At 41.7% G+C, this 12628-nt stretch overlaps 1 long non-coding RNA gene and 1 pseudogene across 2 annotated transcripts in view; one reads left to right on the top strand and one right to left on the bottom strand.

Moving 5' to 3' along the window:
- Nucleotides 1-12521, bottom strand: part of LOC133369830 (uncharacterized) — a 61546-nt gene extending 49025 nt beyond the window's left edge. Inside the window, exon 1 of one of the 2 annotated variants that reach the window (XR_009758999.1) lies at nt 12421-12521. This is a non-coding gene — a long non-coding RNA (uncharacterized LOC133369830). Of the gene's footprint in view, nt 1-1858; nt 1937-12420 lie in introns of those variants that run through there. The other variant, XR_009759000.1, reaches the window with a different exon arrangement.
- LOC133370116 (5S ribosomal RNA) lies at nt 342-460 on the top strand (annotated as a pseudogene).
- Nucleotides 12522-12628: the final 107 nt, after the last annotated feature.

The following is a 12628-nucleotide window of genomic DNA, read 5'->3' as shown; positions in this document are numbered from 1 at the left end:
ATCAGTGCATGCCCACAAGCCAAATGCATTTCGCAAAAGATGTGTTTAGTGTTGCTTGTAGATTCAGATTTTATGAGTGCCTGATAGGAGACAAAACAAGCTGCTCTTCTCATGGCATTTTGCTTCACTTGAATAGATGAAGCTGACCATTGACTTTAAGTTAGCTGGTTTTTATTAGAACAGACTGCAGTCTACCTTTCCAGAGCCTGTTTATTGCTCAGGCTCCTTCTCCAAGCTCCCCTGGCTCATGCAGGCTGGAACCAGTTCCGTGTTGTTAAAGGAGACTGCCTCTTATAAGGAGGGCACACTGATTCGAGTATCTCCATACCTAGGGATGGGTGGCCTGCAGCCATACTACCCTGAACATGCCTGATCGCATCTGATCTCCAAAGCAAAGCAGGGTCAGGCCTGGTTAGTACTTGGCTGGGAGACCACTTGGGAATAATGGGTGCCGTGAAAACCCTATGACTATATATATATAAAAAGATTCATAGGGTCACCATCAGTCGTAATTGACTTGATGGCATATAACAACAACAAAGGGAAGGGTGAACCTGATCAATTTCAAGTTCTCCAATGTTTCCATGTCCCCAAGTTCAGTTCATACTTCCACAATAGTCTGTGGTTGTTGTTTTTTTTCAAAAAAAAAAAGTCTGCATGAATATTCATCAGCATTTTAGTGTGAATTTCTAATATCACAGAATCATGGAGTTGGAAGGGGCCTATAAGGCCGTCCAGTCCAACCCCCTGCTCAATGCAGAAATCCAACTTAAAGCATACCCAACAGGTGGCTTTCCAGCGGCCTCTTGAAGGCATCCAGCGTTGGAGAGCCCACTACCTCCCTAGGTAATTGGTCCCATTGTTGTACTACTCTAACCCTAACTGTTCAGTTATCAGTTATAACTATCAGTTTTTCCTGATGTTCAGTTGAAATCTGGCTTCCTGTAACTTGAGCCCATTATTCCATGTCCTGCACACTGGGACGATCGAGAAGAGATCCTGGCCCTCCTTTGTGTGACAACCTTTCCAGTACTTGAAGAGTGCTATCATATCTCCCCTTGGTCTTCTCTTCTCAAGGCTAAACATGCCCAGTTCTTTGAGTCTCTCCTCATAGGGCTCTGTTTCCAGTTCCCTGATCATCCTTATTGCCCTCCTCTGAACCTGTTCCTGTTTAAGCACTTTTTGAGTACAATTCTGTAGCCAACTGTGGATCCATCTGATAGTTGTTCCATCCAGCCCACATTTAGTTAGCTTGCTGATATACATGTTTGTATGCAATTTTGCCTAAGATACACAGTTTTGCAAAGCATTTTCTCCTAAAATAATGCAATTTTGTAAGTTATTTTCACATCATATGTATTTTTATGGACATTTTACTCCAGTAAATGCATTTTTGTACACATTACTTAGCTGGAGCACTGCATTGCAAAATACAGAGAAGTGCAAATTTCAAAGGATGGCTTTCCAAAACGTATTGTTTTTGAAAGTGTGAATTAGGTAGATTTGCCTTTAAATGCAAACTAAATTGAATTTCACCTCCATCCCTGTTCAGGCCTGCATAGAGAGGCATATTGTATTGGGACTGTTCAATATGCTAAGGAGGGCAGAAGGTACATCAAGATCTACTGGGAGATCCCTGGACGATTTACAGGAGATCAGCTACAATTCCTGATTCCCAACTAACAATAGTAACAAAATGATACGTGCATCTAATTATAATAATTACATGTAAAAAGCTGGCTGGAGTAACATGAATGGATTTTTGTGCGGAAGTACTGTGAGCTCACTGCAGCTCTTGTATTCCAAATAAATTCCTGGACTCAGAATTCTTTCATTATAAGAGTTGAGACACACTTACTGTTGTACAGGTTCCAGTACATTTCTCTCTCTCTTTTCTGAAGACGGACACGATGCCAGTCAAACTCTGTCCCTTTTTACTCTAAAACCCTGGTCAGATCAGCTCGAGTGTTTGTTCGTTTTTAATTCAGCTTCAGGCAGGTTTTGCAACTGATTGGTAAATCTGTCTTCCAGGTGTGGCCAATGGAAACGCTTTGCTGCGGGCTCAGGCAGAAACAGCGATTGTCCCAACACTTTGCTGTGAGTGGTCCTGAAAGGTCTGAAGGAGCCAGTGGGGAAGGGAAGTGTGTCCAGCCAAGGCCAGTCGCTTCAAAACGCAGCCAGAAAAACCATTCTTGCTGCTTTTGAAGCGACTAATGTGCCCACAGCCTAAGTGTGTATCTTTTGCAACAGGCTCTGGTTGGTGGTTAGATCATATCCACACCATGCACTTATTGCACATTTAACACACATTCAAAACACATGGCTGAATCCTGGGAACTGTAGTTTACTCCTCACAGAATTACAATTCCCAGCGCCTTTACACTACAGTTCCCAGGCTTCCTTGGGGAAAGCCATGTGCTTTAAATGTGCTTTAAATATATGGCATGGATATGACCAAAAGAGAGGAGATCCTACAACTCTGCCAACTCCTGCTGTAAGCATCCAAGTGTTCTCAGACTCAGAAAATCAAAACAGACCATCATGACTTAGCAAGATCACTCAGATACACAGTTGTGTATATTTCTTACTAATAAACCACAACTTTATCCAAAAGAAGGGTGGTGGCGGCAGGGAGAGATGTTAAAAGAAAAAAGCTTTTGTCCTACAGGGTATCTTTTCTGATCCACATTATCACAAAATACCACCCTTTATTGCCATTAGATCTAATAATAGACAATGAAAGTGAAACTCAAGCATCCCCTCCACTCCAAATCCTGCATGCTTTTTCACTGCAGCTTAAATTGCTCTCTTAAGCCCTGTGCAGATAATTGATTGATGCATACCTCTCAGGATAATACCCACTGGCCCCTTTCCCTCAATATGCCCTGACTTTCATGCTTTCACAGTCTTGACAGCACAGGGGTGATGTGCGTAGGCTCTGAACATAAAATGATGCCTGCTGGATTGGACCACAGATCTGTCCAGGTCAGTATTCTGTTACCAATAGTGGCCAAATAGATGCTCCTGGGAAACCCACAAACAAGACATGAGCATAACAGCACTCTCTTGCTCGTGATCTCCAGCAACTTGTATTCAAAGGCATTATTATTATTACTAACATCATCATCATGTCGCTTGTTACCTAAAAGGTCTCCAAGAGATTTACATTTTTTAAAAATAAACACAAGTACCACAGAAAAAATTACAAACGTACATAAAATATAAATGTTTTTATACAACACCTGCAATTCTCATGCATGTATAAAAAAATAACACTCCCATAACAACCGCACAAAGATTTGGCAGCATGCTAACAGTAGAACATAATCACCTCAGTCCATCAAAAGCCTGGAGGAAAAGATAAGTCTTTGCTAAAAAGGTGAAGGCACCAGATGAACCTCATTGGGGAGAGCATTCCACAGGCAGGGAGCCACAATGGAAAAGGCCTTCCCCCTCTGAGTCTCTTTCAGACGGGGGGCCTGGAGAAGGGCCTCACATGAAGATCTATGGGTGTGGGTAGGTTCATATCAGGAGAAGCATTCTAGAAGATATTGGGGTTCTGAGCCATAAAGAGCTTTATAGGTCAAAACTAGCACTATGAATTGGATTTGGAAGCATACAGGCAGCCAGTGAAGCTGGAACAGAATTGGTGTTATATGCTGTTATTGTCACTTTTCTCATCAGGTGGCCCAAAGCAACTTACATAACCTATTAAAATAGAATCCATAAAACCTAGAAGACCTTTGACACTTAAAACAAACAGCATTAATACAAATAAAGGGCAAGTATACCAGTCCTCCTCCTCTTCGGATGCACACCTTAACGTGGTGAGGGGGTTTGGGTGTGTTGAAGAAGCTGAGAGCAATGCCGTCAGGAGTCTAGACCAAGAGGTTAGACTCCTAGCAGGGGCACCCAAGGCAGAATGTTCAAAGCTGAAACACCAGACTAAGATGCATCCAAACTCAGAGGAAGGCAATGGTACGCCACCTCTGAATATCTCTTACCACGAAAACCCTATGAACAGAGTATCCAAAATGCAACACAAGATAGTGCTGGAAGATGAGACCCCCAGGTCAGAAGGCACTCACCGAGCTACTGGGGAAGAACAACGGACAAGTACGAGTAGCGCTGTGACTAATGATGCAGCTGGGTCAAAGGCGAAAGGAAGCCCAGAGGCTGATGCGCACAGATGTGAAAGGAGAGTCCGGAGTTGTACGACACACACCATACGAACATGGAATGTGAGAAGCAGGAACCAGGGAAAGTTAGAAATTGTCAAGCTAGAAATGGAACGCATCAACATTACAATACTTGGCGTGAGCAAACTAAAATGGACGGGAATGGGACATTTCCAATCAGGCAACTACAAAATATTTTATGCAGGAAATGAGAAATTAAGAAGAAATGGGGTTGCTTTAATTGTGAGAAGTGATGTAGCAAGAGCAATTAGGAGCTACAATGCAAGGTCTGAGCGAGTGATAGCAATGAGATTAAATGGGAAACCTATCAACATAACCATCATCCAGGGCTATGCTCCGATGGCAAATGCAGAAGAAGAGGAATTGGAGAGATTTTACGCAGAAGTACAGGAAGAAATTGATCACACACCAAAACAAGATGTGCTGATAATCATGGGGGATTGGAATGCAAAAGTAGGGAACAGAGAAGAATTAGGAATTGTGGGGAAATGGGGCCTAGGAGACAGAAACAAAGCAGGAGAAAGACTTAATGAATTATTTGAAGCCAATAATTTGTTTCTTGCAAACACATTTTTAACAACCGAAAAGATGACTATACACATGGACATCACCAAATGGTCAATATAGGAATCAAATTGATTATATAATTGGTAGCAGAAGATGGAGAAGTTCCATACTTTCTGCAAAAACAAGATCATGAACTGGTCATATCAAAAATCAGAGTAAAGCTAAAGAAGACCAACAAAACAATCATAACACCAAACTACAATTTAAATAACACCCCAGAAGCATATAAAGATCAAATAAGGAACAGGTTTGAGGCTTTAAACTTAGTTGACAGAGAACCAGAAGAACTATGGACTGAAGTCAGAGACGTTATCAGAGAAGAATGCAAAAAGACAATACCTCTAGTTAAAAAGAGAGAAAGACCCCAATGGATGACTGAAGAAAGTCTTCAAATGGTTAAAGAGAGGAGGAAAGCAAAAGCAAAAGGAGACAGAAACACAGTCAGAACCCTAAATGCAACAATACAGCGACTAGTACGTAGGGACAAAGAGAACTATTACAATAGTTACTGTATAGAAATAAAAGAGGACAACAAAAAGGGTAGAACAAGAGCCCTGTTCCAAAAGATTAGAGAAATGAAAGGGAAATTTAAACCAAGAGTAGGGATGTTGAATAATCAACAGGGAAACACACAGACTGACTGAGATGAAATAAAAGATGGAAGCAATACACTGAAGAACTCTATAAAAGAGATATAAGGATGACAGATTCATTCACGGAGGAACCATATGATGAAAAACCAGAAATTTTAGAATGCAAGGTGAAAGCTGCTCTTAAAATACTTGGAAGAAACAAATCACCAGGAATAGATGGCATACCAATAGAGTTGCTACAAGCTACTGAGACTGAATCAGTCCAAATTTTGACTAAAATCTGTCAAGAAATATGGAAAACTAAACAATGGCCCACAAACTGGAAGCGTTCCATATACATCCCAATTCCAAAGAAAGGGGATCCCAGGGAATGCAGTAATTATCGAACTATTGCCTTAATATCCCATGCAAGTAAAGTAATGCTCAAGATTCTACAACAAAGGCTCTTGACATATATGGAGCGAGAAATGCCAGATGTCCAAGCTGGATTTAGAAAGGGAAGAGGTACCAGAGATCATATCGCAAACATACATTGGACAGTGGAACGGACCAAGGAACTTCAGAAGAAACTCACCCTGTGCTTTATAGATTACAGCAAAGCCTTTGACTGTGTAGATCATGAAAAACTATGGAACGCTTTAAAAGAAATGGGGGTGCCACAGCATCTGATTGTCCTGATGCGCAACCTATACTCTGGACAAGAGGCTACTGTAAGGACAGAATATGGAGAAACCGATTGGTTCCCCATCGGAAAGGGTGTGAGACAGGGGTGTATTTTATCACCCTATTTATTTAATCTATACGCAGAACATATCATACGGAAAGTAGGATTGGACCAAGAAGAAGGAGGTGTGAAAATTGGAGGGAGAAATATCAACAATTTAAGATATGCAGACGATACCATACTACTAGCAGAAACCAGTAATGATTTGAAACGAAGGCTGATGAAAGTTAAAGAGGAAAGCACAAAAGCAGGACTACAGCTGAACGTCAAAAAGACTAAAGTAATGACAACAGAAGATTTATGCAACTTTACAGTTGACAATGAGGACATTGAACTTGTCAAGGATTATCAATACCTTGGCACAATCATTAACCAAAATGGAGACAATAGTCAAGAAATCAGAAGAAGGCTAGGACTGGGGAGGGCAGCTGTGAGAGAACTGGAAAAGGTCCTCAAATGTAAAGATGTATCACTGAACACTAACGTCAGGATCATTTAGACCATGGTATTTCCAATCTCTATGTATGGATGTGAAAGTTGGACAGTGAAAAAAGCTGATAAGAGAAAAATCAACACATTTGAAATGTGGTGTTGGAGAAGAGCTTTGCGGATACCATGGACTGCAAAAGAGACAAATAATTGGGTGTTAGAACAAATTAAACCAGAACTATCACTAGAAGCTAAAACAATGAAACTGAGGTTATCATACTTTGGACACATAATGAGAAGACATGATTCATTAGAAAAGATAATAATGCTTGGAAAAACAGAAGGAAGTAGAAAAAGAGGAAGGCCAAACAAGAGATGGATTGATTCCATAAAGGAAGCCACAGACCTGAATTTACAAGATCTGAACAGGGTGGTTCATGACAGATGCTCTTGGAAGTCACTGATTTATAGGGTCACCATAAGTCGTAGTCGACTTGGAGGCACATAACAACAATAAATACCAGTCCTGTCCCACTCAAAGAGGTCCTCAAGGGCCAAAGGCCTGAGTGTAGAGAAAGGTCTTTGCCTGGTGCCTAAAGACGGTGCCAGGCGGGCCTCCTTGGGGAGAGAATTCTGCAGCCGGGGGGCATCACTGAAAAGACACTTTCTCATGTCGCCTCCCTCTGGACCTCCTGCGAAGTACTTCCGATGAAGATTGCAGAGTGTGGGTTGGTTCATATAGGGAGAAGCAGTCCTTGAAATATTGGGGTCCTGAGCCGCATAAGGCTTTATCGTTTAAAACCAGCACTTTGAATTGAGCCCAGAAACTAACTGGTCACCAGTGCAATTATGCCAGAATTGTTGTTATATTTTCAGAGGAGAAGCAACAGAGGAGGGCATTTGCCTTCATACACTGCTGGTGGGCTTCCCAAAGACATCTCATTTGCTACTATAAAAAGCAGGATGCTGGACTTAATGCTTAGCTGGATCCAGCAGGGCTTTTCTTATGTTCTCCACAGAGGTAGAAGGCGCTGAAGGGAGAAGAGGCTAGGAAGTGGAAGGGGCGCCAGTTTCAATATTTTCTTCAATGCGAAGAGAAAAATAAATCCAAAAAAAACAAGTTATCATAGAATCATAGAATAGTAGAGTTGGAAGGGGCCTACAAGGCGATCAAGTCCAACCCCCTGCTCAGTGCAGGAATCCAAATCAAAGCAATCCCGACAGAATAAACCATTAAGCAAAATTTCAGGGGAGTGATATACACACCAGAAATTAAATCTGAAGACGCAGTAACGGCCACCAGCTTGGATGGCTTTAAAAGAAGATTAGACAAAGTCATGGAGGACAGGGCTATCAATGGCTACTAGCCATGATGGCTGTGCTGTGCCACCCTAGTCAGAGGCAGCATGCTTCTGAAAACCAGTTGCCGGAAGCCTCAGGAGGGGAGAGTGTTCTTGCACTCGGGTCCTGCTTGCGGGCTTCCCCCAGGCACCTGGTTGGCCACTGTGAGAACAGGATGCTGGACTAGATGGGCCACTGGCCTGATCCAGCAGGCTCTTCTTATGTTCTTGTGTTCTTAAATATCAGTATCACCTGTCTAAGCAAAAAATGGATTGCATCTAGGAAAGACATGCCTATAAAAATCTTTCATACATATATATACTCTATATATATTATGAAATACCCAGACCTTTTACATAAGCGAGGAGAAAATCTTTATTATTCTAGGTTTCCAACAATTTGAAATAACCTAATAGGTTGTAGGTCATCACAGCTATTTCCAAGATAACCTGAAAACCTTCTCTTTTCCTTTCTTTCTTGCCTCCCTGCAAGAATTGTACTTAGGGAATAAGAATAAGAAATCGTGTTTCACTTATAAAAGAGTGCTATTCTAAAGGATACACAGCCACTCTGGAGTTTTTCTAACAATTCAACTGCCGTCACAAAAACTTCACGCTCACTAAAAAATGCCATCAGAAGAAAAATATATAGCTCCCTTCTAAAATTTGGGAGGTAAAAGTGCTATTTAATTTGGAAAGGCGTATAAATATAACAGTTTTAAGCCTGGAAGTCTTATTATACCTGTTTGCCATTAATCTTTTTGTTGTTCCCTCTAGTTAAGAGGGTATCATTTCCAAACATGCATTTTACAGTCCCCCTCCGCTTACTTCGCATCCATGCTCACTTCAACTGTCCTTGTTTGTTATGTGGCCAATTAGGAGAGGAGAGGAGAGGTTTTTTTTTTAATATAAAGGTGCTTTCTGAGAATGGGTTTTTAAAGGCTTAAGTAGAACCAGGCTTGCAGAATTACTTAAAGAGGCCTCGATGGAGGCGGATTTTCCCATGCAGTTTCTTTGAAGAGATTACAGGGGGCCTCACCAGACAATGAGCTATTGCAGCAGCTTATCCCTTCAATCTCTCCCTCACAGCAGCATTGACAAACCTTCCCATCAATTCTTATATCTGTGACTGACCCATTAGCAGAGACCATTAATGAATTACACCATCTCCTTTAAAAAAAAAATTTAATTCTGATCCTTGAGTAGAAGAATTGCCCAATTCAGGCTGCCATCCTGTACACCTACCTGGGAGTACGAATGTCAAATTTGATTCTCTCAGTTTTCCAGTCTTAAATTCAGTTTTCCACATCTGCAGCAATTTGTGCATATTTCTTTTTAAAACCCTCATGAGAATTCTTCAGTATTTTAGTGCAAATTTCTCCCAGTAAACACATTTTTGTATGCAGTTTTGACTAATATACACATTTTTTCAAGCAATTTCCTCCTAATATAATGCATTTTGTATGATTTCCCCCAATATATTTATTTTATATACATTTATATTTATTTTTATATACATTTTCCCCAATATATCCATTTTGTAAATATGTATTGTTGAACTGCATCACAAAATTCAGATAAGTGTGAATTTTGAAAGAAGGCTATGTTTCAGTTTTCATATTGTTTGAGAAAGTGTGGATTTGGTAAATTCAGGTTTAGATGTGAACTGAATCAGGTTTTCCCCCCATCCTTATCTGGGAGTAAGTCTCACTTCTGAGTACAGATGAGGGAGAAACTTGATTTTGTTTGCACTTAATTCTCACTTTTTGAACCCATATGCAAACCAAAACACAATTATCCTTCAAAATTTGCACTTCTCTGAATTTTGCAATGCTGATCTCCAACCAATCTGCACAAAAATGTGTATGCTAGGAGGAAGTGTGCATTTTTAAAAATGCATATATTAGTGAAAAGAACATTCAAGAATGCATTGTAGTAGGGGGAAGTGCTTGGAAAAATATGTATATTTGTCAAAACTCCATAAAAATGGGTTTATTATGAGAAAATTGCACTAAAAGTCTGACAAATTTGTATACTTTTTGGGGGGGGAAGGAAATTGATGAGTAAATGTGAAGAACTGAATTTAAGACTGGAAAAAGAAACAGGGAACCTAAATTGTATATTCCTACTTCTGAGTAGACATGTATACGGTTGCACTGTTAAAGACACAAATCAACTTGATTGAAACCTGACAGCCCTTCCAACAGAGGAGTCCTTCAAAAGAAACAGGATGTGGACCTTGTCAGCCCCTACCCCGATGTTGCTGGATTCCAGCTCCCATCAGCCTCACCCAGCGTGGCCAATGGTGATGGATCATGGGATTTGTAGTTCAGCAGCATCTGGAGGGCCACAGTTTTCCCACCTCTAGAATAAAGGACAGTCCTCTTAAAGCACTTTGAATAGAGGACTGTCCTCAATATTCCTAGGTTCTAGCACAGGGATGGATAACTTTTGGCTCTTCAGATGTTGCTGAACCACAACACACATCAGCTCCAGCAAGCATGGTCAATGGCCATGGTTGATAGAAGCTGTAGTTCAGCAACATCTGGAGTGCCAAAGGTTCCTCATATCTCTTCTAGCAGAAGCCTTACTGCAAGTCTGCTGCATGGGATCCTTTCCACTGGAGATGCCAGAGATTTAACCCGATACCTTCAGGATGCAAACCATATGCTGAGCTGCAGTTCCTCACCTTGACACAGAAAGCAGCTATCACAATAAATGCTGACACCATACTTATTTGTTGGATGCAGCTCAAGGCATCTTCTGTTGGCAAGCATATTGCAGATGTACTAGATTTTCTACTTAGGAAAACATAAAATATGTCCTCCTCATTTCTGTCTCCACTCTGTGTACACTCAGACACATTGATTGTGATCACTGGCTGCTTGTAGAAAGATCTTGTATGGTTGTCATAGCCACCTACTAAATAGACCCTATGTGATGCATGGCCAAAATCCCTCTTTACACACACATCACTTTATTTATTTTATTTATTTATTACATTTATATCCCACCTTTCCTCCAAAGAGCTCAAGGTGGTGCATATGGTTCTCCTCCTGCTCCATTTTATCCTCACAACCACCCTGTGAGGTAGGTTAGGCTGAGAGGCTGTGACTGGCCCAACGTCACCCAGCAAGCTTCATGGCGGAGTCAGGATTTGAACTTCACCTAAGTTAAAGGTGCTGGATTTGGTGTATAAAGCCCTTTACAGCGTGGGGACAGGATACCTGAAAGATAGTCTCACCCTTTATGACAAAATGGACTGCCTTCAAGTCAATCCCAACTTATGGAGACCCTATGAATAGGGTTTTCATGGTAAGTAGTATTCAGAGGGGGTTGCCCATTGCCTCCCTCCGAGTCTAGTTCTCCCAGCTGGCTAGGGCCTGCTCAGCTTGCCACAGCTGCACAAGCCAGCCCCTTCTTTGTCCGCAACTGCCAGCTGGGGGGCAACTGGGCTCCTTGGGACTATGCAGCTTGCCCACGGCTGCACAGCTGGCAGGACATGTAACCCGAGCCACTCCCGGTGGGGGTGATCTTTAGCTGGCCCTTGACGCCCAGGAGACATGAGCGGGGATTTGAACTCACAGACTCTGGACTCCCAACCAGGCTCTCTTCCCCACTGTGCTATACCAGCTGTCCTCACCCCTTATATACCCAGTCAATTACTGTGCTCTGCAGGCGAGGGCCTCCTGCACATATGGGCCTCCTGCAGATACCATCTCATCAGGAGGTTCATTCTACACAACATAGGAATTGGACCTTTAATACTGTGGCACTTACCCTTTGGAATTCCCTGCAGTTAAATATTAGACAGGTACCATCTCTGTGGTCTTTCTGGCATCTACTGAAGACCTTCCTCTTCCAACAAGCCTTGGAAGTACAGATCTTTCCCAGGTTGTATCTGTATTGAAATTGTTTTTAGATGTTTTAATCGTTTTATCATTTTTGTGTTTGAAGCCTTGGGTTCCTTTGCGTGGAAGGGCAGGATATACATTTAATATTGCTGCATCACCCCATTGCTGCATCATGATCATTTGTGTATGTCCACAATTAGCATGGTCATCACAAAGCAGAGGCCTTAGTGCATATAGAATTCCAGGGAGCTGATTTTAAGTGCCTGTCATGCCTTACATCATCATAATACACCATGCCCAAACAGCTGTCAGGTCTTCAGCAACACCCATCACTGATGTACCTGGGACCCTCCTGAACAGCCAGAGGTTAAGTCTGGGGAACCACCATTTTGATTTCCCACAATGCCCCAACATAGCATCATTCCAGGATGCGGCAGAAAAGTAGAATGTAGAATATCAATTGCAAGCCTCCCACCACTATCACCAATAGGCACCACCAAAAGGGCATTTTGCCAGGAGGAAGGTTGAAACTTAGAGTAGGTCCTGATGCCAGAGGCAAGCACATCTAACCCTCAAAACCTGTTTACAGAGGTAGAAGTCACCACATTCTGTTTGTCAAGCACCATGCATGCTGGGAGAGTTATACATAGGTTTAAAACATGGTTGCTTCTACACTATCTTTAAATATAGAATTGCTATAATTTGTTCACTCACTTTTAATGAAGAATCCAGATGCCATTATCAAAGTGTTGCATTCCACTGTTTTCTCTGTTGTTCTCCTGTGTTTTTCCCATGCCTGATTTGTGTTAGAGGATATGTAAAAAAAACTCTGTGGACAGGCAAAGCACCAATCAGACTTTTAACAGTGACTGGCCCTTTACTTAAAAGCTTCCTGTTTGCAGGTTCTGCATATTTTGTTGCT

Source organism: Rhineura floridana, chromosome 14 (assembly GCF_030035675.1).
Source record: "Rhineura floridana isolate rRhiFlo1 chromosome 14, rRhiFlo1.hap2, whole genome shotgun sequence".
Classification (NCBI taxonomy): domain Eukaryota; kingdom Metazoa; phylum Chordata; class Lepidosauria; order Squamata; family Rhineuridae; genus Rhineura; species Rhineura floridana.
Note: the sequence above shows the minus strand (reverse complement) of the source record. Positions and strands in the feature narration are given on the sequence as shown.